General features: G+C 42.4%; 1 long non-coding RNA gene across 1 annotated transcript in view; it reads right to left on the minus strand.

Moving 5' to 3' along the window:
- Positions 1–27,317, minus strand: part of LOC129697407 (uncharacterized) — a 153,943-nt gene that overhangs the window by 33,443 nt on the left and 93,183 nt on the right. The window contains exon 2 of the long non-coding RNA XR_008723520.1: positions 21,978–22,091. This is a non-coding gene — a long non-coding RNA (uncharacterized LOC129697407). The remainder of the gene's footprint in view (positions 1–21,977; positions 22,092–27,317) is intronic.

Here is a 27,317-nt window from a genome sequence, read left to right on the forward strand (position 1 = left end):
TGAGGGAACACATGCTTTGTTCCCTCAATAAGTTAATAAGTTGTTAAAGAGAAGTATTTTCCTTGGCCTGATCCTGCCTTGTTCCAATGGACATGACAATCTGAAGAAGCACTGCTCCACAGTTACCAACTCTCCCGACAGGAACAGTCTCACAAGTCTACAATCACTTACTCACCCTTGTAACAACAACCCCCACCGTTGGTCCCTGGACTTGACATTGCCAATTCCAGATGTGTAAAAAACATCCACTCCCCCCCCCCCCCCCCCCCAACCTCCACCCAACTCTCCCTCCCTCCCTCAACCCTCCTTCCCCCACTCCTCCCTCCCTCCCTCAACCCTCCCCCCCTTCCCTCCCTCCCTCCCTCCCTCCCTCCGTTCCGCAACTATCATTACCTTTACCTATTTCACAGCTTGTGATCATCAATTGCTGAAATGCCTTCGCTACACCCCAATTACCAACCATCTGTGATCCTTCCATGTAATCCTGTCCGGCTCCACCTTCAAATACATCCCATGATCAACCACCAACTGAGTCCACAGTCACCACCAACACACGGTCGCTAGATCCCCGTCTTCATGATCACCTCCCGGATTGATCTTACAACCATCAAAACCCCAATGACCTACCCCTCCCTTCATCACCTCCAAGCCACCGACCCAAGTAAATGTTCAGAAGTTATATGAGCAGAATTAGGCCAAATCTACTCTGCCATTCAATCATGGCTGATCTATCTTTCCTTCTCAAACTTATTCTCCTGCCTTCTCGCCGTATCCCCTAACACATGTAATCATAGACTCTCTTGTACCTTCTCTGATCTCTTTATCATTGACACCCAACACACAATTCTCAATACCTGATCATCACAGATTCATCCAGGCAAACAATGATCACCAGATAATCTTACAATCTGTAACTCTCCCAACAATCATGATCCCCCTACAAATCACAAGGATTCATAAGATCATGTGATTGGAGTAGAATTAGCCATTTAGCCCATCAAGTCTACTCCGCTATTCAATCATGGCTGATCGATTTCTCCCTCCTAATCCCATTCTCCTGCCTTCTCCCCATAACTTCTGACACACTGGAGAAAAGGAATAGGTGACATTTAGGATCGAGATCCTTCTTCAGACTGCTTTCCAAACGTGGACATAGAGCTGGCGAGCAGGAGGAATCACACAGAGGAAGCAGCAAGAGAGGATGTTGTAGAATTCTCATCGGGGAGAGGAGGAGAACTTCTTCAAAGTAGACATAACAAGGAGAAGATAACTTCATTCTGAAAAAGTGTCTTGATCCGAAAAGTCACCTATTCCTGACCCGCTGAGTTACTCCAGCTTTTTGTTGTTTATCTGAATAATGTATTTTCTTCTGTCTCAACCATATTTGCTAGTTCCATCATGCCTCACCTTACACACGTAGGATTGGTGGCTTTCTCTTAATTTTGTTTTCTCAAAGTCCTGCATTACCTGGTCTCCAAGATAGATGTCACTCTTGCCTATGTATCATGAGGTGCCATTATTTCTTTCAGCTTTGCAGCTTCACCCTCTTCTTAATGTTCCTATTCTCAAAAGCAATGGTCTTCTATTCAGCCCGTCATTTGCCATCCACCTCTCACATCTCACCTATCATCATGATCATTGTCTGAAAAAGGGTCCCGACCCGGAACGTTACCTATCCATATGCTGCTGCCTGACCCGCTGAGATACTTGAGCATTTTGTGCCATGCCTTGGTAAACTAGAATCTGCAGTTCCTTGTTTCTATACCATGATTATTGTCTTCCTGTCTATTGTTGATGTGTCTTGATCCTCCATCCTTTACCCCTAGCACTCCTTGTGCCTCTTTATTAAAGTAGGAGTAAGAAAATGAGGCAGAGAAATGTTGCCAGATTGAGCATCAGGGTTAGAGGGCAGAGAAGGGATAGGGGAGATATCAGGATAAGGGGCTTTAGAGCAAATATGGGGCAAAAGCTATCGATCCCCATGATTTTCACAAAGTTTTATAGACTTGGCACCCTGTAATTTGGACTTGACTCCATCATCTGACATCCCCTTAGATCGAATCAAAACAAAACTACATGTGCTGGAAATCTAAAATAAATTAACACAAAATGAAAATACTCACAGGTCAGGCTACATCTGTGGGAAGAGAAACAGTCAATGTTTCAGGTATAGGATCTTTCATCAAACAGCCTGATGGATGGTTTCTGGCCTGAAATATTACCTCTGGTTCTCTTCCCACTAACGCAGCTTGATCACTGAGTAATTCCACCATTTCCTGTTTACATTTTACCAGTGGACTGAAAGGTGCCAGTACACACATCAATTAAAAAGGTAAACTGTTTTTTCCATTAATATACCCCCCTATTAAAAGTATAAAATCAACACGTGTTAAAAATTAAACAGAATAAAATAATACGTAACTATACACTTAAATGGTTTGAAAATTTGAAAATCAAAGTTCATAACATTTAGTGTCACAAGTACTTCATACTGACATATACTGTATTTAAATAAGCATGGCATCTCAGTTTTCTGTAGTATACTAGTGACAAGGAGAAAATATTAATATTAACTTAGTTGTTCTTTCCCCTCTTTTTTTATGCGAGTTCACATTTACTCACCAATCCTAAGGAGCTTTGCAGCCATGGGAAGATTTTTCCCCTGAAGAGCACTTTGAACTGAATCAGAGTCTGACCTTGGGACTCATACTCTGAGTCGGAGTCAGTAAGATTCTTAGCCTATTTGCTACTCCCACCCACCCTTATTTGCAGGAGCTCACCAACGTTGGGTTGTTAGAGAAATTATAACAATTTATTTATTCAGCGTCTTTCAATGTAACCGGTATCCTAAGATGCTTCACAAATGTTGATTCATTCACATAGAGGAATATTAGGAATGGTGTGCAAAAGCTTATAGATATAGGTTTAGTTTAGTTTGGTTTAATTTAGTTGAGAGATGCAGCGCGGAAACGGGCCCTTCGACCCACCGAGTCCTCACCGACCAGCGATCTCCGTACACTAGTACTATTCTTCACATTAGCGACAATTTACAATTTTTACCAAAGCCAATTAACCTACAAATCTGTCCATCTTTTGGAGTGTGGGGGGAAATCGGAGCACTTGGGGAGAACCCACACGGTCACAGGAAGTACAAACTCCGTACAGACAACACCCTTAGACAGGATGGAACACGGGTCTCTGGCACTGTAAGGCAGCAACTCTACTGTTGCGCCACCGTGGCGAGGTGTGAGGATTACCTGGTCCAATTCTCCCAATGGGCATGTAGGTCCAAGGTTTTGTCGTACAAAGGATTTGTCAAGGAGGACTCACTCTAACTTCTACAGGTGCACAGTCGAGAGCATGCTGACCGGTTGCATCGTGGCTTGGTTCGGCAACTTGAGCGCCCTGGAGAGGAAGAGACTACAAAAAGTAGTAAACACTGCCCAGTCCATCATCGGCTCTGACCTTCCTTCCATCGAGGGGATTTATCGAAGTCGCTGCCTCAAAAAGGCTGGCAGTATCATCAAAGACCCACACCATCCTGGCCACACACTCATCTCCCCGCTACCTTCAGGTAGAAGGTACAGGAGCTTGAAGACTGCAACAACCAGGTTCAGGAATAGCTACTTCCCCACAGCCATCAGGCTATTAAACCTGCCTCGGCCAAAACTCTGAACATTAATAACCCATTATTTGTTATTTGCACTTTATCAGTTTATTTATTCATGTGTTTTGTAGTCAATGCCTATTATGATCTGTGTGCTGAAGCAAAGCAAGAATTCCATTGTCCTATCAAGGACACATGACAATAAACTTGAACTTGAACTTGTTCACAGGATGAGGGTGTCACCAGCAAAACAAAATAAATTATTGTATTTTCAGTCCCAGTATGCAACATAGCCTGCATTGATGAGTCTGGAACTACATGTGGGCTTGACCTGGCAAGGATGGCAACTTTCTATCCCCAATCCCCACTCGGAAAACAGAGTAGTTTAATTTAGTTTAGTTTAGTTTAGTTTAGTTTATTGTCACGCTTATCGATATACAGTGAAAAGCACTTGTTGCAGGTTAACCAGCACAGATACATGATAAAAGAAATAATGTGAATAATGTTTAGCGCAAGGTAAAGTCCAGTAAACTCCGATTAAAGATAGTCTGAGTATAATAATAGTAATAATAATAATAAATTTTATTTATGGGCGCCTTTCAAGAGTCTCAAGGACACCTTACAAAAATTTAGCAGGTAGAGGAAAAACATGTAAGGGGAATGAAATAAATAGTAGAGACATGACTAGTGCACAGATTAAAGACAGAATTCAATTCAAAACACAATATGAGGCAATTCATGCACAGATGAAAAGGGAGGGGGACGTGGGGCTAAAGATAGGCAGAGGTGAAGAGATGGGTCTTGAGGCGGGACTGGAAGATGGTGAAGGACACGGAATTGCGGATCAGTTGGGGGAGGGCGTTCCAGAGCCTGGGAGCTGCCCTGGAGAAGGCTCTGTCCCCAAAACTGCGGAGGTTGGACTTGTGGATGGAGAGGAGACCGGCTGATGTGGATCTGAGGGACTGTGAGGGTTGGTAGGGGGAGAGGAGGTCAGTGAGATATGGGGGGGGGGGCAGATGGTGGAGGGCTTTGTAGGTGAGGATCAGGATTTTGTAGGTGATCCGGTGGGAGATGGGAAGCCAGTGAAGTTGTTTGAGGACTGGAGTGATGTGATGCCAGGATTTGTTGTGGGTGATGAGTCGGGCGGCTGCGTTCTTGACCAGTTGGAGTCGGTTGATGTAGGTGGAGCTGATGCCAAGGAGAAGTGAGTTGCAATAGTCCAGTCGGGAGGAGATGAAGGCATGGTATGATATGGTATGAGTATGATACTGATGCCAACCATTTAATCTCAAATTGATTTAATTACTTGATTTTTAATTCCCCCAATAACCTGCTGAGATTTGAACGTGCGTTTTTGGATTCAGACGAACCATTGAGTAACGTACCACTATACTATCATCATACCTCTATGGTGGAAGTGTAGTCAAATCGTCAATTATTTTAGATTTTTTCCCCCATTATATCGTCAGAACCAAATATAAATTGCGCCAAGACCATTAGAAAGAGGGCAACTGGTTGCTCATAATTCAGTCGTCTTATTTCTCTATCATCTTCAGAATATCATTCTGAAATATTTCAGAATAATTTTCTGAAATATCTTTTCTGAGGTTAGTTAAATCTGACATATTTATGCAGACTGACTCATGAAAGACCCAGAGGGTGAGACTGACTTCTAGGCATCTGCTCAATGGAACGTGACAGGCACACTCACCCAGGCTGGGAGCAAAGAGACCAAGAGACCATTTTAAGGCCTGAGCCTCAATTAAATAGACCCAGCGAACTGCAGCTGCCAAAGTACCATGCTGATGCAGCTTGTTGAATCCGGGAAAGCTCAAAATGGAGATTGTGCAGAGATAACTGGCCAGCAGGTGACCAGGTCCAGTTGAAGGATTTCACGACGGCAAGAGAATCTTGGGGTTTGGGGAGGCCGTGAGGCAGATGCAGACCAGATTATTTCTGAGGATCCTGCAAGAATGCCCATGGCCTTTGCAGCTCCATGGACAGAACTTGAAAGTCTGAAGAAACATAGAAACATTGAATATGGGTGCAGGAGTAGGCGATTCGGCCCTTCGAACCAGCACCGCTGATCATCCAAAATCAATACCCTGTTCCTGCTTTCTCCCCATATCCCTTGATTCCTTTAGCCATAGAACTAAATCTAACTCTCTCTCTTGAACACACCCAGTGAATTGGCCTCCACTGCCCTCTGTGGCAGAGAATTCCACAGATTCACAACTCTCTGGGTGAAAAAGTTTTTCCTCATCTCAGTCCTAAATGGCCTACCCCTTATTCTTAAACTGTGACCCCTAGTTCTGGACTCCCCCAACATTGGGAACATTTTTCCTGCATCTAGCCTGTCCAATCCTCTAAGAATTTTAAATGTTTCCATAAGATCCCCTCCCATCTTAAATTCCGGACAATACAAGCCCAGTTGATTCATTCTTTCATCGTATGTCAAAATACTGTGCTGCCCATCCTTCAATGCATCTTTGCAAGGAATGGTGTCGATGTCAGCTGGGGGGGGGGGGGGGGGGGGGGGGGGGGGGGAGGAGTAAAAAACACAGCAATGCCAAAGTTTTCTCTCTCCATGTTACCTCTGCATTTTCTATTATTGAGATGCTTTTCAACTGTGAGGACAATTACAAATTATTTATTCCAAGTCTGCTGTTCCCTTATGCCCCTGTCCCCCTTTTCTCGTCAGGGTCTCCCGGTTGGTTTTAGGAAACCTGGGCGAACGGAAAGCCTCTGGAGATTTTGTGCCCGGGTCACCCAAGATTTGGCCGAGACCGGAGCGGGTGGAGCTGTGCGGCTGCTGCCCGGAGGCTGCTGCCGCTGTGCTGCAGTGCGAAGGCTGCAACTGCGGGTCCCGGCGGCACCAGGAGCCCGCGGATACCGCTGCTCCTGCAACGGCGAATTCTCCCGCCCGTGTTGCGGGGTTTGAAGAGCTCCTGGACGGGGCCTGGCACCACCCCCGCCGGCCGCGGGACCTCCAACACCAAGGGAACCGCACCACCCGGCGTGGCTTCAATGGCCGCGGGACAATCGCCATCGGGGGGGCTTTGGGACATCGCGGGGGGGGGGGAAAGTGCAAAGTCTCCAGCTAGGTTTCCGTTCAGGTGTTCCTAAGAAACGGCATTTCGTTTGGGACAGGGGCATGACAATATTGACTCCACTTACTTCAGGAACCAAAACCTTGGGTTTATAGCTTAGACGGGGCATGGTAAGCTTAGACTTAAGGCTTTGTGCTCCACAGGATCTTGCTCGTCAAGTCAGAGCCAGCTTCTGGAACTGGTTGCTAAAGGAGGTTTGTGTTAAGGGATATTTTAGTGTAGGGAACTGAGCAGCAGCTCAAGCTGAAGACCTTCTGAGTTGGTGGGGTTTTTTAGAACATAAAATACGGGCAAGGATCAAAGCAGGTGATCTTGTTTATTCATTGGAAGAGACCCTCAGATATTAATCAACAAAGAGAAGGAAGCTTTATTGCTTCAGAGCATCCTTGGAATTTTATTATGGTTCTGAAAATGAGTGTTAAATACTACTTGATGATGCAACTGATGTAGTGTTTCTGTACTGCAGATGTGCCGCTACAGAGAGTAACTGAAATAGAGTCATGGAATCATAGAGCTTTACAGCATGAACACAAGCCCTTGGGCCCAACTTGCCCACATCAGCCAACATGGCCCATCTACACAAGTCCCACCTGCCGCTGTTTGGCCCATATCCCTCAAAACCTGCCCTGTCCACGTGCCTGTCTAAATGAAATATTGCAATGTTTTACAGCATTAGTCTGGAAAGATTAATATTTATTTCTTAGTCAGGTCTTGGGCATGCATTGGAAATATTACCACGTGAACTGATATCGCCAGTGGAGCAGACTGATCGGAAAAGGATACAATCCAAGCCATTGCTGCTTCAATGATTCCACAGAATCTCTGTCTCCCTCCATTCACTTTCATGATATATGAATAATTATGTCTTTAGTCTGGACTCCAATTCCAATATTCTTTGGAACGTGCATCCATGGATCCTCAATTGTTGGAAAGATTTTTAAGATGATTTGAATTACAAGACACAAGATAATGGTCTGAAGAAAGGTTCTGAACTGAAACGCCACCTACCCACATTCTCCAGAGACACAGCCTGAGCCTCTGAGTTACTCCAGCACTTTGTGTCCTTTTGGCTAAATGAGAGTTGTGAATTTGTGGAATTCCCTGCCACAGAGGGCAGTGGAGGCAAAATCACTGGATGGATTTAAGAGAGAGTTAGATAGAGCTCTAGGGGCGAGTGGAATCAAGGGATTTAGTGGAATCAAGGGATTAAGAGGGAGTTAGATGTGGCCCTTGTGGCTAAAGGGATCAGGGGGTATGCAGAGAAGGCCGGTACAGGATACTGAGTTGGATTATCAGCCATGATCATATTGAATGGCGGTGCAGGCTCAAAGGGCCGAATGGCCTACTCCTGCACCTATTTTCTATGTTTCTATGTTTCTATGATATGGGGAGAAGGCAGGCACGGGTTATTGATTGGGGACGATCAGCCATGATGACAATGAATGGCGGTGCTGGCTCGAAGGGCTGAATGGCCTCCTGTACCTATTTTATATGTTTAGCATCTGTAGATTTTTGTTTCCACTATAAAATGATTCCTTTTATTAACCAAGACATAGAATATAAGAGCAGAGAGACTTCACTACAACACTAGGCTGGACCTCACTTTAACAATTATATACAATTAGTGCAACCATATATCTTTGCTGGTTTATTGGAGAAGATGCCATGACTGGTCTGTTGAACAGGGTAATATCAAAATTTTTAATATTTTGGTTTGGGGGTTAAACAAATAATTCATAAAGTAAGAAATTAGTTTGAATAGATGAACTCGACAAAGCATTGCAATACCCTCTACAGTGAATAGATGGGATAGAGGTTGTGGGCATGCCTGCAGGAGGAGGGTGTAGTCCTACATGTGATGCCTTGAGCCTGCCATCGTGTAAGTGAATGAGTGAGCAGGTGTCTGTTTGTCCAAAAGCACAAAAAAAGTGTATGCATTGTGGATCACGACAGGATAGTCCAGCTTACATCTCAGGGGTCAACTTTTAATATTACATTTTAAGATAGAAACCAGGCAGCATTTACAGATGCTGTTAACAAGCATCCTTATGAACAGATGGTACTTTAATACTCCCCATGAACAAGAGTTGTCTCTCCTCTCTCAACCGAGGTGACCAGCTGCTAAGTTTCCAAAGCAAGGATAAAGTATTGAGTTTGGTGTGTCTATCTGGACCCCAAATATCACTTGTTTCAGCAATGAGCCATGGAAATGGCACTTACATCCATCTCCAACATTAAAATTCAGGTTTAAATTTTCCACGTACAGAACTGAAAGCTGCTCACTCAGAATTGCTTCAGACAGGCTCAGCGGGCTGCAGTGCTGCAGTTCCGCTAGATTGGCCCTGATGTCCAAAGTGGAAGAGGATGGAAAATAACTTATGAGTCCACTCAAGGATTAAATCTGCACGTTTCTGTTACCACAGACAATGCTTCGGGCAGTGATCTTCCCCAATAGGTGTTGACTTCTGCGCCACAATAAAGGGATGACAGAGATCTGCAGAGTGTGACGCGCGTGTAGATCAAATAACGAATAATCAGAACTGCAGCTGTCCATCAGGCAGTCTCCGCAGCAGTGCAAGTGTCTGGACTCAACATGCAACGGTCACAGGCTGGTAGGCAGTGGCATTTTCCCACCTTGTAGGAGGTCGAGGGCCACCTTAAGAAAGCAAAGAACAAGTACAAATCCAATCCAACATGGACACAAAATGAATCACAATGTGCAAACAGTGTTTATAGATAACAATGTCCTCTCTGATAGTCACTACCATGTTAATATCTCCCATCAGGCAAGAGGTAAAGAAGTGTGGAAACGTGCATGTCCACATTCAGGCACAGTTTCTTCCCAGTTGTTGAACCATCCTACCACAACCAGAGAGCTGTCCTGAACTACTATATACCTCATTGGAGACCCTCCGACTATCTTTGATCAGACTTTACTGGACTTTATCTTACACTAAATGTTATTCGTTGTCTCTGTACTGCACTGACAATGACAATTAAAATTGAATCTCTGAATCTCTGATTCCCTTTGTCATGTATCTGTACACTGTGGATGGCTTGTTTGTAATCATGTATTGTCTTTCCACTGACTGGTTAGCACGCAACAAAAGCTTTTCACTGTACCTCGGTACACGTGACAATAAACTAAAGTCAAACTGAAACTCAAACAAGGAAGATTGCACACCAAACATAGATATATACCCACTTTCCATTTACTGAGTTGACAATAAATTAGTATAATTTTGAGGTCAGGTTTCAATTTGCCTTCATGATCCATCTATGTCTAACCCGTCAGCGTGGCAGTGATATATTGCTTGATTTCCACACCGTCTGTGAAATCCTTCCAAAACGACTTTTCAAGCCAACTTTCCCACTTTAACAACACACTTTGGTTCTTACAGGGTATAGTCCTAGAGTTGTAGAGGCATACAGCATGGAAACAGGCCTTACTGCTGAACTCGTCCATGCTGACCAAGATGCCCCATCTAAAGGGCCTGTCCCACTTGGCCGTCATTTACGCGACAGGCCGGTAGTGACTGTCCCGCGCGCCATCATGTATCTTCATGCGGCAGTACAGCCATCTGGAGCGCGTGATGTCATTTGAATACCCAGTGGAAAGTTATTTAGTGCATAATAATGTATATTCTTTCGAATTATGGTGTAATTCAGAAAATTGGTCACTTTGGGTTATGTTTTCATCCTCCTCTCCCACCCGCAACGGAATATACATGTTTGCTCCATGCTCAGTACAAATGGTATTGGTTCCAATCGCTGTATTGCGTATGGTACCCCGCACTGAGGAAATGGCGTACGCAATACGTCACGCCGGAGGCGCGCAAAGATTTTGTGCACTACAAAATCCTGGAGCGCCGCGCGATACCACGTGCAACTCCATACCGCTCAGCACTTCACCATGCGACTATCCCGCGCCGTCCACACGCTACCCGTGCATCTCAATGCGATGACGAGGTCGCGTAAATGGCGCACAAATGACGCCCAAGTGGGACAGGCCCTTAAGCCTGTTGCATTTGCACGTAATAAACATAAACAGTTTTAGTAAGACTTTGGATCATTCAGATGCTTTCTGAATATGCATAATTTATGGTCAAAAGTTGAAGTTGTGTCTGGGTGTGAGTAGCAGCATGTAGCATTTTCTGCTATCGCCCGGAATACAATTGTCAGCCGATGACAGGAACTGCAGATGCTGGTTAATACCAAAGATAGGCACGAAATGCTAGACTAACTCAGCAGGTTGGACAGTTTTTCTGGGTGTGCCTGTTTCCTCCCACATCCCAAAGACAAGTAAATTGTTAGTATAGTTAGTTTTTTGTTTAGAGATACACCGCGGAAACAGGCCCTTTGGCCCACCAAGACCATGCCAAACACCAATTTCCGCACACTAACACTATCTTAAACACACTAGGGACATGAGCATCTGGGGGCTCTGCATGATGGCTGCCTCTGCCTACAGTCTGTTTGTTTTTCTATCTTTTTTTATTTTTAGTTTGTGTAAAGTATGTTTTAGGGGGATTTTTTCAGTATTTCATGTGGGGGAGGGGGTTAGTGTAAGGGAGAAACCGTTTTTCAGTCACTTCCTGGCGAGGATGCGACTATTCTCCGAGTCGCGCCCTCGCCCCACTCCTCGCGGCTTATCAACTGGATTGACGCTGCCTTTCCTGCCGGGGACCGGACCAGAGCTTCAGCAGCGGCGGTGCAGCGCTGGATACATCGCAGAGCTGTGGTTTGCAGAGCTCCCAGCGTGGGCGGCGCTGACCAACATCGCAGAGTCCTGGGTCCCATTGCCGAGGGCCGCCAGCATTGAATCTCCGCCCAGCTCGGCCTGTGGACTTCGGGAGCAGCAGACTTCGGTAGGATGTGGCCGATTCGGAGGTCCAAGCCGCTGAGGATGTTCTTCCGTTCCGACGTCGGAGTTCCATCATCCCGGCGAGAGGGCCTGAACATCGGGTCGCCCGTAGTGGTGACTGCGGGAGGGCTCAGGAGGCCCCAACCACGGTTGAACATCAAAGAACATCAACGAGGAGGTTCACTAAACGTTGGTGCCTTCCCTCACAGTGGGAAACTGTGATACCGCTGTGGGGATTTTTATGTTACAGTCTATCGTGTTCTGTGTTTTTATCTATCTATTTATTTATTTATTTTATTCGCATGGCTGTAGGGGAAAAGCATTTCATTGTCTCAGTACTGGATAATGACAATAAAGTTGAATCAAATCAAAATCAAAAAAAATTATAATATTACCAAGCCAACTGGCCTACAAACCTGTACATCTTTGGAGTGTGGGAGGAAACCAAAGCACCAGGAGAAAACCCACGCAGGCCATGATGAGAACGTACAAACTCCATAGTTCATTTAAGTGAGACAGGAGCACAGTCTGCACAACTCATAATGTAAATGTTGCCAAGTAATGAACCAGGTGAGTTAGGAGCTTGTTATAATGCTCATTGCTTTTGCTCATCTTTGATTTCTTCAATCCTCGCGAATGAGTCCTGGACATTTGAGGGCAGCATATTTGCACAGTGGTAGAGTTGCTGCCTCACAGCCCTAGAGACCTAGGTTTGATCCTGACTATGGTGCTGCCCGTACCGAGTTTGCACATTGGCCTTGTGACCGCGCGGGTTTTCACTGGGTGTTCTGGTTTCCTTCCACACTCCAAATATATACAGGTTTGTAAACTAATTGGCTTTGGTAAAAGTGTAAATCATCCGTAATGTGTGTAGGATAGTGCTAGTGTATGGGGTAATCTTTAGTCAGCACAGACTTGGTGGGCCGAATGACCTGTTTCCATGCTGTCTGAAGACTAAAGTCTAAAGGTTTTAAATACGTAGAGGGCTTGGTTTCTATCCTCAATCTCTGTTGAATTTGCCAACAGGAGTTGAGTTAGACACAACAGGCTGAAGTAACTCAGCGAGACAGGCAGCATCTCTGGAGAGAAAGAATGGGTGACGTTTCGGGTCGAGACCCTTCTTCAGTTGCTGTCAATAGTCTTGATGATTCTTATTAACAAGAGCAATTACAGGAAATTGGCACCTGGCGATTTCTGATAACAGCAGGATTTGTCACGGCATTCTGGATCCCAGCTCTGGCCATAAACCACCCACACCTCCTGGTGACACCTGGTACTTCGACACTGATCCCAACTCCTATTGCACATGCAACCCACACTCCAGACACTGGCTGCAGCCACACACTGATTATTTATTTCACTACTTGCCAACGTAAAGCATCAAACAAAATACATTTCATGTCCAGTCTGAAAAGGGCTCTGACCCAAAATGTCACCTATCCATGTTATAATCATAGTCATACATCGTAGTGTGGAAACAGACCCTTCAGCTAAACTTGCCCAAGCAGACCAACATGCCCAATCTACACTGGTCCCCTATGTCTGTGTTTGGCCCATATCCCTCTAAACCTATCCTATCCATGTACCTGTCTAAATTTTTCTTAAATGTTGTGATAGTCTCTGCCTCAACTACCTCCTCTGGCAGCTCGTTCCATACACCCAACAACCTTTACGTAAAAAAGTTACCCCTCACGTTCCTGGTAAATCTTTCCCCCCCTCACCTTAAACCTGTGTCCTCTGGTTCTCGATTCCCCTGAATGACACTATGACTCCATAACATGGATAGGTGATGTTTCTAGTTGGAAGCGTTCGACAGGGATGCTGCTTGACCAACTGAGCTACTTTAGCATTTAGTGTCTTTCTACATTTCATGTTAAATGAGATTCACTGGACACCATACTAGAGGGCACTGGAGGAATGCACTCTATTTACCAATGCATGCTGTAATACACGGTCAACTTTATGAGTGTACAACCTGTGGATAGTAAGTCAACAGATAATGAGTACAAAGTGTATCATTCTATTACATGTCTTCCCCGAGTTATGAATGAGCAACTTAAGGACATCCACACATACAATCGACCATTTGGGAAACCAGCGTGATGGGTGGGAATGGGTTTGCTGGCTGCAGTGAGGCTGTGAGAGAACGGGGCAAGGGTTGGCAACATAGACAGGCTGGTTTGTAAGTTTTCAGATCACTCCAAGATTGCTGGGGTCACGGTTTTCGAGGAAGGCTGTCAAAGTATACCCCAGGGTATAGATCAGTTACAGAAATGTGCAGGGAAATGGGAGTTGGAGTTTAATCTGAGCAAGTGTGAGGTGTTCCATTTTGGGTGGTCAAATGTAAGGGGAAAACGTAGAATTAATTTAGTTTAGTTTAGTTTATTGTCATGTTTACCGAGGTACAGTGAAAAGCTTTTTGTTGCGTGCTAACCAGTCAGCGGTAGGACAATACATGATTACAATCACGCAGTCCACGGTGTACAGATACAGTACATGATAAAGGGAATAACGTTTAGTGTAAGATAAAGTCCAGTAAAGTCCAATTAAAGATAGTCTGAGGGTCTCCAATGAAGTAGATCGTAGCTCAGGACCACTCTCCAGTTGTTGGTAGGATGGTTCAATTGCCTGGTAACACTGGGAAGAAAGTCTCTGAATCTGGAGGTGTGTGTTTTCACACTTCTGTACCTCTTGCCTGATGGGAGAGGGCAGACGAGGGAGTGACTGGGATAATGGCATGACCCTTAACAGCATTGATGTACATAAGGATCTTGGGGTCCAAGTCCAGGATTCCCTGAAAGTGGAAACATAGCACATGGTATGTTTGCTTTCATAGGTCAGATTTAGATTAGATTAAATTAGATTCAACTTTATTGTCATTGCACAAATACAAGTACAGGTACTACAAAATGCAGTTTAGCATCAAACCAGAGTGCAAAGTCGTAAAATGCAGATTAAAACAATATATACAAATGAGGATATATTGATCTATGTACATATATACAGATAAAAGATTAACATGTGCTATATTCTGGTGAACAGAGCTTAACTGTAAATCATATAAACTATAAATAATACTGATGAGAAGGGGGGGCTAGCGCCGGGCCTGTGAGTTCAGTAGGGTAATAGTGTTTTGGAAGAAGCTGTTCCTTAGCCTGCTGGTGCGAGACCTGAGGCTCCTGTACCGCCTCCCTCATGGGAGGAGGGCAAACAGTCGATGGTTGGGGTGTGAAGGGTCCTCAAGGTCAGGACATTGAGTATAAGAATATACGAGTCAAGAAGTTATGATGCACTTTTATAAGACTTTGGTATGGCCCCATTTGGAGCATTGCATGCAGTTCTGGTTGTCCCATTACAGGAAGGATGTGGATGCTTTGGAAAGGGTGCAGAGGAGGCTTGCCAGAATGATGCCTGGATTAGCTGGCATTAGCGATAGGGAGAGGTTGGACAGATTCGGATTGTTTTCTCTGGAATGGCAAGGGTTGTGGGGAGACCTGCAATAAAGTTATGAAAGACGTGGATGGAGTTGACAGTCAAAACTTTTTTTCCCAGAATGAAAAATATTAAATACAAGAGGGCATAACTTTAAGGTGAGAGTGACAAAGTGCGGGGCATGTTTTTCCACAGCGGGTGGTGAGTGCCTGGAATGTGTTGCCAGGGGTGGTGATTGAGGCAGATATTCTGGGGTCAATTACAAAATGTTTGGATAGGCAAACAAATAAGCAGGGAATTGGGCGGGGGAGGGGGGGAGGAGGGGGCTGTGGGTTATGTACAGATAGATAAGAGGTGGTCTTGATGTCATGTTTGGCACAGACATTGTGGGCCGAAGGGCCTATTCTTATGCTGTACTATTCTATGTTCTGTGTGACAACTGCAAATGCAGAAGACAGAAGCAATAGATGCATTTTTATCATAATCTCCCTTTAACTCTCAAGCTACTTAACATTATTCAATTTCCATTATGAAACTTGCACTTTTGTGCTGCAAAAGGGCGTGCTGTTCACTTTAAATATTTGGTTTAATTTCAGAGTTTCAGCACTCATTCTAATCTTTACCATTTTACTCATACCTATTCACTTGGGACTCAGATGAAAATTGATGACAATATTTTAAAGGATTTGGATTATACATTAATCTATCACTTGAACAGTCATGATATTTGGTAACTGATTTTGAAAAACACTGCATATATTTCCAAGAATTATTTATATATTTAACACCTTTAAGACAGTAGAATATAGGATTCTTCAAAAGCAAACTTAGATAAACACTGAAAGTCAAATAAGTAATAAAAAAGGGAGAAAGGAATGAATAAATTAAAAGGGCATTGAGGGAGATCATCAGAGGGTAAAACAACATTAATCAATAACATGCTCCATATTCCATTGTATTAAAGGCATTCATTGTTCAGGCCCAAAGATTTAGTAAGTCACATCAATGTTGCACTTGGTGTTCATACAGTGCCCCTGCACATGTGGATAAACTCTTGTGGTGCAAAATACTGTGCATAGGGAGCTAGTGGAGCCAGGAGCTGCCTTTAGATTGACAGCAGAAAAGAGGATTTACATTGTGTCTATGAATGCTGAACCTTCACATGAAAAACCTTCTAATGGCCCCAGACAGAAAGACCTGACCTTTTCGACAAGACTGATTTGACATGGGTAAAAGTTATCTTCATCTCCCTCCCTTAACAGCTTTACCTAGGAGACAACCCCTTTATCACTTCCCCAAACACAGACATACAGCAATGAAGGGTAGTTGAAAATAAAACTACCTTAAGCTTCAATTTTGTTTTGAATAAATACAATAGGTTTTTCAATGCCTTTCAGGCCTTGAAAGGTTCTTTTTATACCTTTTTTGAATTTAATTGTCACGAATCAAGGGAGCAAACTCTCTATTGCTGAGTGCAAAATGTAATAGTGATACCAAAAACAATTGCAAACCAGTTAAGCATAATGCACATATAAAAGTATTGTCATATCAACTACATTTTGATGCATATGTGGCCCATTCATCTGCATAATGTGCTAGAATGAGCAGTACTTGGTAACTGCAATTTGGAAAACTTAATAACACACCAGAAAACCGACAAAATATTCTGGTAATAATCTTGGCACTTTTCATGCTCAGATCGGTCAACTTAAAATAAAGGATAGATAGAGTTGGACCATCTAAAACAAACCAGGTGAATGAGAGGGCTCTGCATGAGCTCTCCGTGTGGAGTGCAATGTTTCCCCCCTTGAAAATGACCACAAAATAAAAGCTGGACATTCACGCTATGTTTGACAGGCATATTAAAACTGAACTGAGTACTAAATTAATATTATTTTCCAAAATTGCTTTTCCTGACATGTATATGATAACCATAATTTTTATAAATGTAAAAGGTGAGGTTTTATTTCATTTTATTGATTAACGCACTAGAAAAACATAGGTGAACCATGAATTTGATGGCACAGTAGCGCAGCTAATAGAGCTGCTGCCTCACAGCAGCAGAGACCTAAATTTGATCCTGGCAGATGCTGCCTGCGTGGAATTGTCCATTCTCCCTGTGACTGTGTGGGTTCCCTCCGGGTGCTCTGGTTTCCTCCCTCATCTCAAAGATGGGTTTGTAGGTTAATTGGCCTCTGTGAAAATTGCCCGTAATGTGTGGTTAGTAGATTAGAAAGTGGGATAACATAGACCTAGTGATGAACAGGTGATGAATGGTCGGCATGGACTCGGTGGGCCGAAGGGCCTGCTTCCATGCTGGATCTCTAAAACTCAAAGCTGAATTCCAAAAAAATGAAAAAGTTTGAATGAATCTAACGGTTTGTCATTCTTTACTGCAGAATTGATAATGTCAGTTTTCAAAAATATAACAAATTTTCACATTCGTTCATCAGAATAAAATGACCATTTCAATAGCTGAAAATGAGGCCAATGTAAAAGAACAGTGGCCCACAGCAAGGATCACTAGGCCTGGTAGAAGCACTACCTAAAATGCAATTTCCCATTTACTGATGATGCCTGTTGAATTTCAAACGCTTCCCATTCCATCATGGATTTTGACATCTCATAAAATCTCATTGTGAATGGGCCTCTTACAAAGTATGCAGCTCAATATTATTCTGATAATTCTTCAATGTACACTTAATCTATAAAACAAAATGTCTGTAGCATTTGGTTAGCAAGCCCAAATTTAACACTCCGTCTCACCTACATAACCTCCTGTTCTCTGGGGTGAAGTGAGAATGTCATTGCTAGTATAGCCCACTTGGAGAGAACAGTCACAATTCTGCAAAGAGCTATGTCGTATTTGGTTGCCTCAAAGTGAAAATATTGGGGTAGGTTATCCCATCATTCATGGCAAGCAGAGGCACAGGCAGAAATGTACATGTGGCTGCCTTTGGATGGTCATGTTAAAACACACTCATCATAATATGCTTCACTGAACTGTTTACAAAAAAAAAGAATTTCACTGTACACGTGACAAACCGCTGAACAAACATGCTAATCTTTAACATGCGATGATTACTGGGGGAGGCACAAAGGAACCTATTGGTAACTGACTGCCCACCACAACCCCCCTCCCTTCAACCTGATAAGGCAAGAAAGCTGAACTGTCACAAACATAAATCAGAAGTTTTTCGTCAGGTGGTTTTCTGATACAGGCCCATCACTGCTCAGGTACCATTAGGCAGCAATGCCCATTCTGTGAAGAATATGCACTGACAGGCAATATAATAAGGGTTAAAAAAAACAGTTGCAACTTGAAGGAGTTATAACATACTATTAGGTTTAGGGTAAGTATGTGAATGGCTGCATTCAAGAGAGAATTATATTCTTTACAGTACATTGAAGAAACCAAAGAAGTTATGATTGCTATACACAAAGTGCTGGGGTAATTCAGCGGATCGGGCAACTTCTCTGGAGAACATGGATAGGTGACGTTTTGCGTCAGACTGGTTGTTGTAGTGGGAGGGAGAAAGCTGGAAGAGAGGTGGGGGTAAGACAAAGCCGGAACGTGATAGGTAGATACAGATGAGGGGGTATGGATGGGAATTTGATGAATTTATACAGAATAAGCTTTGGCTGGTTATTATGACAAAAAATATATATTTCAGATGCCCACTGTCAATGGCTGGAACCACCTGTAATACAAACCTACAGACCTGTGGTTACATTAATAGCCATTCATAAATAGATTTAGTTTTTAGTTTTAGTTTTTAGTTTTAGAGATACAGCGTGGTAACAATCCCTTTGGACCACCAAGTTTGTGTATATCTTTCTATAGATAATATATATTCAGTGTGTAGATTGGTTTATGCATGCAACCAATCATGTATAGGTTAGCATCACTAACCCCGCCTTACTGTATCATTTATATTAACACCCACTTCCTATGCTAGGCGGTTCGGGTAGCAGACAGGATGCAGTGACAACTAACATGCTACTGTGCTGTTAAGTCTGTATTTAGATTAAAGATAATCTTAAATTACATGCCGTGTATATGTCGTATCTACATGGGATACAGTAAGGCGGGGTTAGTGATGCTAACCAATATATGATTGGTTGCATGCATAAACCAATCTACACAGTGATCTCATCAGAGGCACACAGCTTCCCAGAAGATGTGTATAAGGAAATCCCCAGATAGTTTTTGGATAGCAAAAATGTTTAGATTCACTTAAGCCATGCCTGGTTTTATCAATTAAATGCTTCCACTATGTCAGTATGTAGATTGGTTATTTCCTACTAACCAATTGTAGTGCTTGTTAGTAGTTGCTCTGCCTAGTATGCAATTCATATTACCAAGAGCTTGCTTACGTAATTCAGTCTGAGTAGTTACTGTAATGTCCTGCAGACCGATCCTGTAAGTGGACTTTAATAAACATGTCTTGTATCTTGATGTGTGTCCGACTCGACTCATTACAACTGACAGAACATGTAAACTGGCAATTTGTCAGAACTTTATCAAAATACTGATGGAGACATGGTAGCTTCAGATGCAAACAGGTTAACATCCAGAGTCTTTAACCCAGGGCAGGGGAATCAAGAACCAAAGGACATAGGGTTACGATGCAAGGGACCTAAGGGCAACTTTAAGTTAATAGGAACTCAAGGGCCAATTATTACATTCAGAGCATTGTGGGTATATGGAACAAACTATCAGAGGAGATAGTTCAGGCAGGTACTATAACAGCTTTTAAAAGACACTGGGCAGGTACATAGAGGACTGGACAGAGTGGGTGTGGAGAGGATGTTTCCACTAGTGGGAGACTATGGGACCAGAGGCAATAGAGGACGTACTTTTAGGAAGGAGATGAGAAATAATTTATTTCATCAGAGGGTGGTGAATCTGTGGAATTCATTGTCACACATGGCTGTGGAGGCCACGTCAATGGATAGTTTTAAGGCAGAGATAGATAGATTCTTGATTAGTATGGGTTTCAGGGGTTATGGGGAGAAGGCAGGAGAATAAGGTTGAGCGGGAAAGATTGATCAGCCATGTGCCACCCCACTGACTAAGGTGATGGTTGAAATTGGATTGATTTGGTGGTTATTATTCAGATTTGATTAGCTTGGGGTTTTGGTGAGTGGGACATATGTGTGCAAATGTCCACATTGTTGTTTTAATGCCAACATTGTAAATTAACAGGTTGTTCAGTGAACAGCTGGGATTTTAACAGTTCTCAGAGCCTTTGCTATATCTAGGCTTCTCAAAATTGGACTGGCTGAAAACTGGCTTCTGCAAACATGAGGTTCTGAGAAGAAAGTAAGGTTGATCATCTGGCTGGACGTGGATGAGAAATGCTTAAACCAGGCTTTAATACTGGGCCTTGCCATGCCATTATTGTGGATAGGATTGTTCTTGGAGCGACCTTTTCTTGTTAGCTATTTATGTGTCCAGCATAATTAACATCTAGATATGAAAAGGCCTTTTCATGCTTTTTTAAAGATTTATTAACGTCATCATGTGCTACAGATTCATGTTCGGTTCTTCACTTTCATTCCTTGCATTACTTCTGTTATGCCATTCTGCACCCCTCAATGAATAAACAATGATGAAGTGAGGAATATATGAAACCTGATGTTATCATTTGTAATCTGATCCTGTTGTGGCAAATGATTCCCAGTTTTGAGCCGCCGGATCTGTTCCGAGTCTTGTTCGGAATTAATTTGGAATTGGACAGAATAGTGAAAGCTTGGATAGAGTGGATGTGGAGAGGATGTTTCCACTAGTGGGAGAGTCTAGGACTAGAGGTCATAGCCTCAGAATTAAAAGACGTTCTTTTAGGAAGGAGATGAGAAGAAATGTCTTTGGTCAGTGGGTGGTGAATCTGTGGAATTATTTGTCACAGAAGGTTGTGGAGGTCGTCAGTGGATATTTCGAAGGCAGAGATAGATTGATTCTTGATTAGTATGGGTGTCAGGGGTTATAGGGTCAAGGCAGGAGAATGGGGTTAGGAGGGAAAGACAGATCAGCTATGATTGAATGGCGGACTTAATGGGCAGAATAGCCGAATTCTACACCTATCCCTTTTGACCTTGTGAATCGCTGTGCCCCAAATACAATGTAGGGAGTCCTCAGTGTGAAGATGTTTTTTTGTCTCTGAAAGGACTGTGTTGGTCACTTCTACCTGCATTATTGGGGACAGATGCATTTACCACTGGGGTGGATGTGAGAATTATGTCAAGTAGGTTTTTCCATCATTTTGATTCACTCTGGTCCTGTCAATCTGCCCTTCAGGCCTCTGCCAGGATGGGTGAAGGTAAAAAAGGTAACGTTTTTGCACCCATGTTTGAACTAACATAGATCATAGAGTAATCTGGCACAGAAACAGGCTCTTCAGCCTACCAAATACATGCGGACCATCAACCATCTAGTTACACTAGTAAAATTAATAATGTTTTTTTTTAATTATTAAAACCTTATGGTCAGCATGTCATGGGTTATGGGGCAAAGGCAGGAGAATGGGGTTGAGAGGGACAGATAGACCAGGCATGATTGAACGGCAAAGCAGACTTGATGGGCTGAATGGCCTCATTCTATTCCTAGAACTTATGAAATTATGAACTTATGAACCTTAAATGATCACAGATCATTTAACAAAATAATTGGGAAAACCAGCTCACTCTTTCAAACAAAGAGAACTAGTTATAATTTAATGGAACAATATATACCCGAAATAAAGTTCAATGCCCTAAGGTCATTAAGGAAATGTGCTTTTTGATGAATAATATGAAGGATAAAAACTAAAGATGGTATACTATAACTCATGCAGATTCGTAGCAGTTTAAGATCGTAAAAAAACCATTGTTAAATCTATGTGGTTATATCATTCACCCTAACCAGCTTCTGAACCGAGCAATTCACAGATGTTTGTAAAATGGACATTTCACAGCAACTCACCAGTCGAAACATGTTCAGAAACGAGTCGGCTTCTCTACAGAGATGTCCAACAGGCTGGGGTGAGCATTCACCAGCAAAGGGACTATTTATGCAGCTGACAGAGATCAGGTGGCCCTGGAAAACATAAAATGTTTTAATATTTGTAGTCCATTTTTGGGGGAGGTTCTGCACACAACTCTTTGAAGGTAAGTTGCTTACTGCCCGGGAGGAGGATTTAGGTATCTGTTTTTGGAGTTAAACAGTTTTTTGGCTGAAAGAGGCAGAGTTAACAGTTGCATACTTAATGGTGCACCTTAGAATTGAATTAGACAGTACCTGATCACTCAATAAAGGACTGCAAACATCTTCTGCTATTAAACTGGAACCTATCTGAGGCAAGAACCTGCCAGACTGCGGTTTGAAATCGCTTTTTGGAATAAAGTGCAAGTAGATTCTAATGATATAATTTTACTTCTGATTTGGCATGTTCCCATAGAGGTAGTATAATACGGAGGTAGTTTAGGCTTGCATTTGTTGGTTATGTGGTGAGAGGAGCATGTGAAATCAACGAAGGAATATTTTGGCTGAGTAGGCTGTTTAACAAGATTTTTATTTTGTGGTACACAATTTCTTTGCATGCAACGCACAGACAGTGATGTGAGTTTGTTTGGTTCTCTGCTTACATCCAATGGAAGAAAAAAAGTAGAATAGAGCAAGATGCAATAGTTGCATAATAAACAATGGAAGTATTTTACAGAACGGAATTAAAGAAAAAATACAGTTGATTATCCCTTTTTTCTGGACATCATTATAGCAGAATTGAAACAATTGTGCCATGTCTTTGAATCATATTATAAACAGATATTCAATCATTCTATATTTATGAACTGACAAAAAAAAACACTGCCTAAAATGTTGCATATAATGTCAGAAGCATTTCGGTCAGACTTAGAGAATTGCATCCAGGATTGTGATTTTTGCCTCATGTCTGAAATTGCCAGGAGCCTGAACATTATACAGCACATAAACAAGCTGCACTGATGCAGTGCATGTCTTTATTCTGAAATAAAGATCGACAATTAAGCTTCATGTTTCTTTACTCAGCTTTTTATTCCTCACAAAGCTTTCACGCTTGATGCCTTTAAATGTGCTATAAAGAAAGCGAGTTAACATTAAGGGCTCCTGTAACAAGCATAGTGGAGTATTTGTTGTTTTTGCTAAATCAAGGTATTCACACCCAGTGTTCGAGCTATCAGTTTGATTTATTTGTCCACAATGACCCATATTGAGCCTTTAATTATCCTTGTATAATGTTTCGAGAGTATCATGACACACAGATAAAGACAATTGGTAATGTTCAGTCAACCAACTGTTGACCTGATGGCTAAAATGATGACTGTGGGCCAAGGGTCACTTGCCTTTTGAAAAACCCATTCTATTCTTTAGTGGCCTAGCTGGAGTCTCTAAGCCTAAATAAAGCTGATGGAGTAGTCAATCTGCACAGCAAGGAGCAAGGTGTGACTTCTATTCCCTATAAAGTGCCATACCATATAATTCAAAATTCTTCAGTGGATGGAAAGCTGAAGGAAGAGTGGAAATCACGCCCAGGTCTCAGTCTGCCAACGAACCTTTCTTCTTTCAGTCACTTATACTGGCTGCAAAAACTTCCAGGATTTGCCTCTTTCAAAACTCTCCAGCTGATAGTACACCTAAATTAAAGATGACTTCTTTCTTTGCAATTCACAAACACTTTAGCAACATGCTTAATATCAAACTAGAACTCCTACTGTTTCCAGTTACCTGGGAGTCTAGGTCCTGTGGTTTGAATAATGTTTTACTTACAAAAGCAATGACAGCAGAAGTGTGGAGAGACAGATGGGGCTTCCTGCAGCCCTAGCCTTTATGGTTCAACTGATTCATTTTCTGGTTTTGTCTTTTCTTAACAGTAGAAAAAGTCCCTTCACAAATCTGCTTGAATATTTTTGCTTTGATGAACGTGCAGAGCAGTTTTTAATCATGTAAATAATTGACTAAAAACCACATCAAGTATGATCCCCTCTGCTCTGCTGGAAATAGCTTACAGAGCACACAGTCATTGACTGGGTATAAATTATTGCAACAAGTCCTGCCACACACTTGCCAAATCATTAAAAGTCTTTGCTCAACTGATTTGTGTGAACAATTGTGACCACCATTCACTGAGAGCCGTACAATACAAGGCTTGATATGCCACTGGATTTTACTTTTCATTCCCATGTTCTGGGCTTGTTTTCTACAATTGTGTTAGATATTTAGTGAAATTTCAACACTTTTTAATGCATGTTCCATGTCAGTGCGGGCATTAATTGATAGTGGCACAACTTCTGTCATAAGATTCAAACGTAAACATCGTCATGACTGCAAACAACCTTTCACAGAATACGGAAAATGCATGGGAGAGGTTTCCTGAGTGGTAAATGGGTGTGAAAGTTTGAATTTCAAGGTGTGACCACTATCTTTGCTTGTGTCAAGGCAACACTGACCGGTGAAGACAGTGAAGATTGAAACATGTAAATAAGCATTATGACCATCTGTGGACATGACTGCGGATTTTGGCCGCATTGAATGGAGCATTTGCTGAGGATCCCCAACAATTATTGAGACTTAACCAAGTAACTCAGATTGAAGATAGATACAAAAAGCTGGAGTAACTCAGCAGGACAGGCAGTATCCTTGGAGAGAAGGAATGGGTGACATTTCATGTCGAGATCCTTCTTCAAACTGGTTAGGGATAAGGGAAATGAGAGATATAGACAATGATGTAGAGAGATAAAGAACAATGAATGAGAGATAGGCAAAAAAAGTAACAATGGTAAAGGGAACAGGCCATTGACGTAGGGACAGGTGGATAAGGAGTATTCATGACAGTTCCACAGATTGCTGAAAATTGGTATTGTTCTGTGTTCACCCCACCCTGTTCAGCTTACTTCCTCCAATCTCACCAGATACTTTTTTGAAAGTTGTTATTGGTGTGACAGATAGCCCAAACTTGAGCCTTAACCTATTATGCGCAATATCCATACCATACCATGCTAAACCATGCCAAACCATGCCAAACCATACTATATCATGCCAAACCATACCAAACCATGCCAAACCATGCCAAACCATATCATACCATGCCAAACCATACCAAACCATGCCAAACCATGCCAAACCATGCCAAACCATACCATGCCATGCCAAACCATGCCAAACCATACCATGCCATGCCATACCGTACCGTACCGTACCGTACTGCACTGTACCGTACCGTACCGCACCATACCGTACCGTACCATACTGTACCGTTCCATATCATACCATATCATACCATACCATACCATACCATACCATACCATACCATACCATACCATACCATACCATACCATACATTGTGATGGAATTATATTGGTGATGTCCAAAGGGTTCAACATCATTCAGGTCTCCAGACTGAAGATGTGCTGACGATTTTGAGCCCGAATAAATTTCCTGGGCATTTATTATGTCATTATAGACCATCTCAGATGCTAATTAACCTCACTTTGTAAATATGTTATAAGACATTATTTCAGTGGTTCTGAGGACATATGCACTGGTTGATGTAGCTGCCATTGCAAGATAATACAGAACTCAAATGAAAGATGAGTTGAGGTTGAGACCCCAATCTCCCAAGAAAGGAGAGGGAGAATAATAATACTCCTAATGTCCAATTGCTTTGATTGTGCGTTTGTCTTGATGTTGGATAATGACAGAATTGGACTTTCCTAAGCTGCCTTCCATATTCAAGCAGTTGGCCAACATTCACTGCTGAACTTCACACATAAAAAAACGGTGAGTTTCTACAGTGCTGCCATCCATTGAGAAACTCCACCAGGAATCGGCACCTTCAATTCAGGACTCGGTATTAACTGCTTATTTCCTCCTGGGCTGATAAACAATTGAGTAAAGATTCAGACCTGAAACAACAGGACATGCATCAAAAACAAGAGGGCGTAGATTTAGCATGAGATAAAGGTGTTTTTAAGGGCATTTGAGGGGAAAGTTCTGTTTCTACAGTGTTGGTGCTGTCTGGAATGTATTACCAGAGAAAGGTAGAATCAGATACAGGTATTATGCTTAAAAAACATTCAGACTGACACTTGAATAGAGAAAGACATAGAAGGGTACAGTACTAATGCGGGCAAATGGGATTAATGTAGATGGCAAAAAGGTTGTGTGCTGAAGGCCCATTTCTGTGCTGTTTAAATACGGGACCTTGTGAAACATTGTGATTCAGAGAGGTTCTCCTGCACCTCCGTTTCAGCAATTCTGAGCAAAGTATAAATTGCTGCTGTAGAAATAAATAGAAATAAAATAAAGAATGTATTGTTAATCAGAAATGAAATCATCTCAGAATCTGGTGTGATTTTCATAAAAGTAGCACATAAAACTTGGAGGCCTGAAGCCACAGAGAGTGGTGAGTACTGCCCAGTCCGTCACAGGCTGGTCACTTCCTTCCATCCAGCCTATCTTCACAGTGCATAGAAGGATGGAAGAATCATCGAGGATGCCCACCATCTGGGACATTCACTTTTCTTTCTTCTACCTTCTGGGAAAAGATCCAGGAGCTTAAGAACTCAGCTGTCCAGAGTTAAGAACAGCTTCTTCCCCACTGCTATCAGTCCCCTGAACCAATCATGTATTTCACATCCCCTTCCCAGAGGTGCTGCCACATATTCTTACTCTTAACACTACCTCATTTGGTTGTTCCATTATTGTTCGTTAACTCTTAAGGAGACAAGGAGGTGTTTCTTTTGTCAGAGGGTGGTGAATATGTGGAATTAATTGCCACAGAAGGATGTGGAGCCGTCAATGGATATTTTTAAGGCGGAGATTGATAGATTCTTGATTAGGATGGGTGTCAGGGGTTATGGGGAGAAGGCGGAGGAATGGGGATGAGAAGGAGAGATAGATCTGCCATGATTGAATGGTAGAGTGGACTTGATGTGGCCAATGGCCTTATTCTGCTCCTATCACTTATGAACTTCTGAACTTGTTTTGGACTTTTTCAAATTGCAATAAAATATTGTACCATTCTGCTGCTTGAACTTGTTGCATTTAATGTTGTATTGATAATTCCTCTATGTATATTGTTAAATCTGTGTAAACTAGGAATTTCAGAGCACCCTGGAATATATGACAATAAGCCAATCTGAATTTAAATCTGACTGCCTAAAGTGGTTTTTAGTATTAAGGATGCTTTTCATTCCACAATTGCAGCGTGTAGATACACATGAACATTCATTTTCAAAATCTGGTTTAATTATTTTTAATTTTTTTTTTTAAATTATGCAATCAGGC

The sequence above is a fragment of the Leucoraja erinacea genome, chromosome 5 (assembly GCF_028641065.1).
Source record: "Leucoraja erinacea ecotype New England chromosome 5, Leri_hhj_1, whole genome shotgun sequence".
Taxonomy (NCBI): Eukaryota; Metazoa; Chordata; class Chondrichthyes; order Rajiformes; family Rajidae; genus Leucoraja; species Leucoraja erinaceus.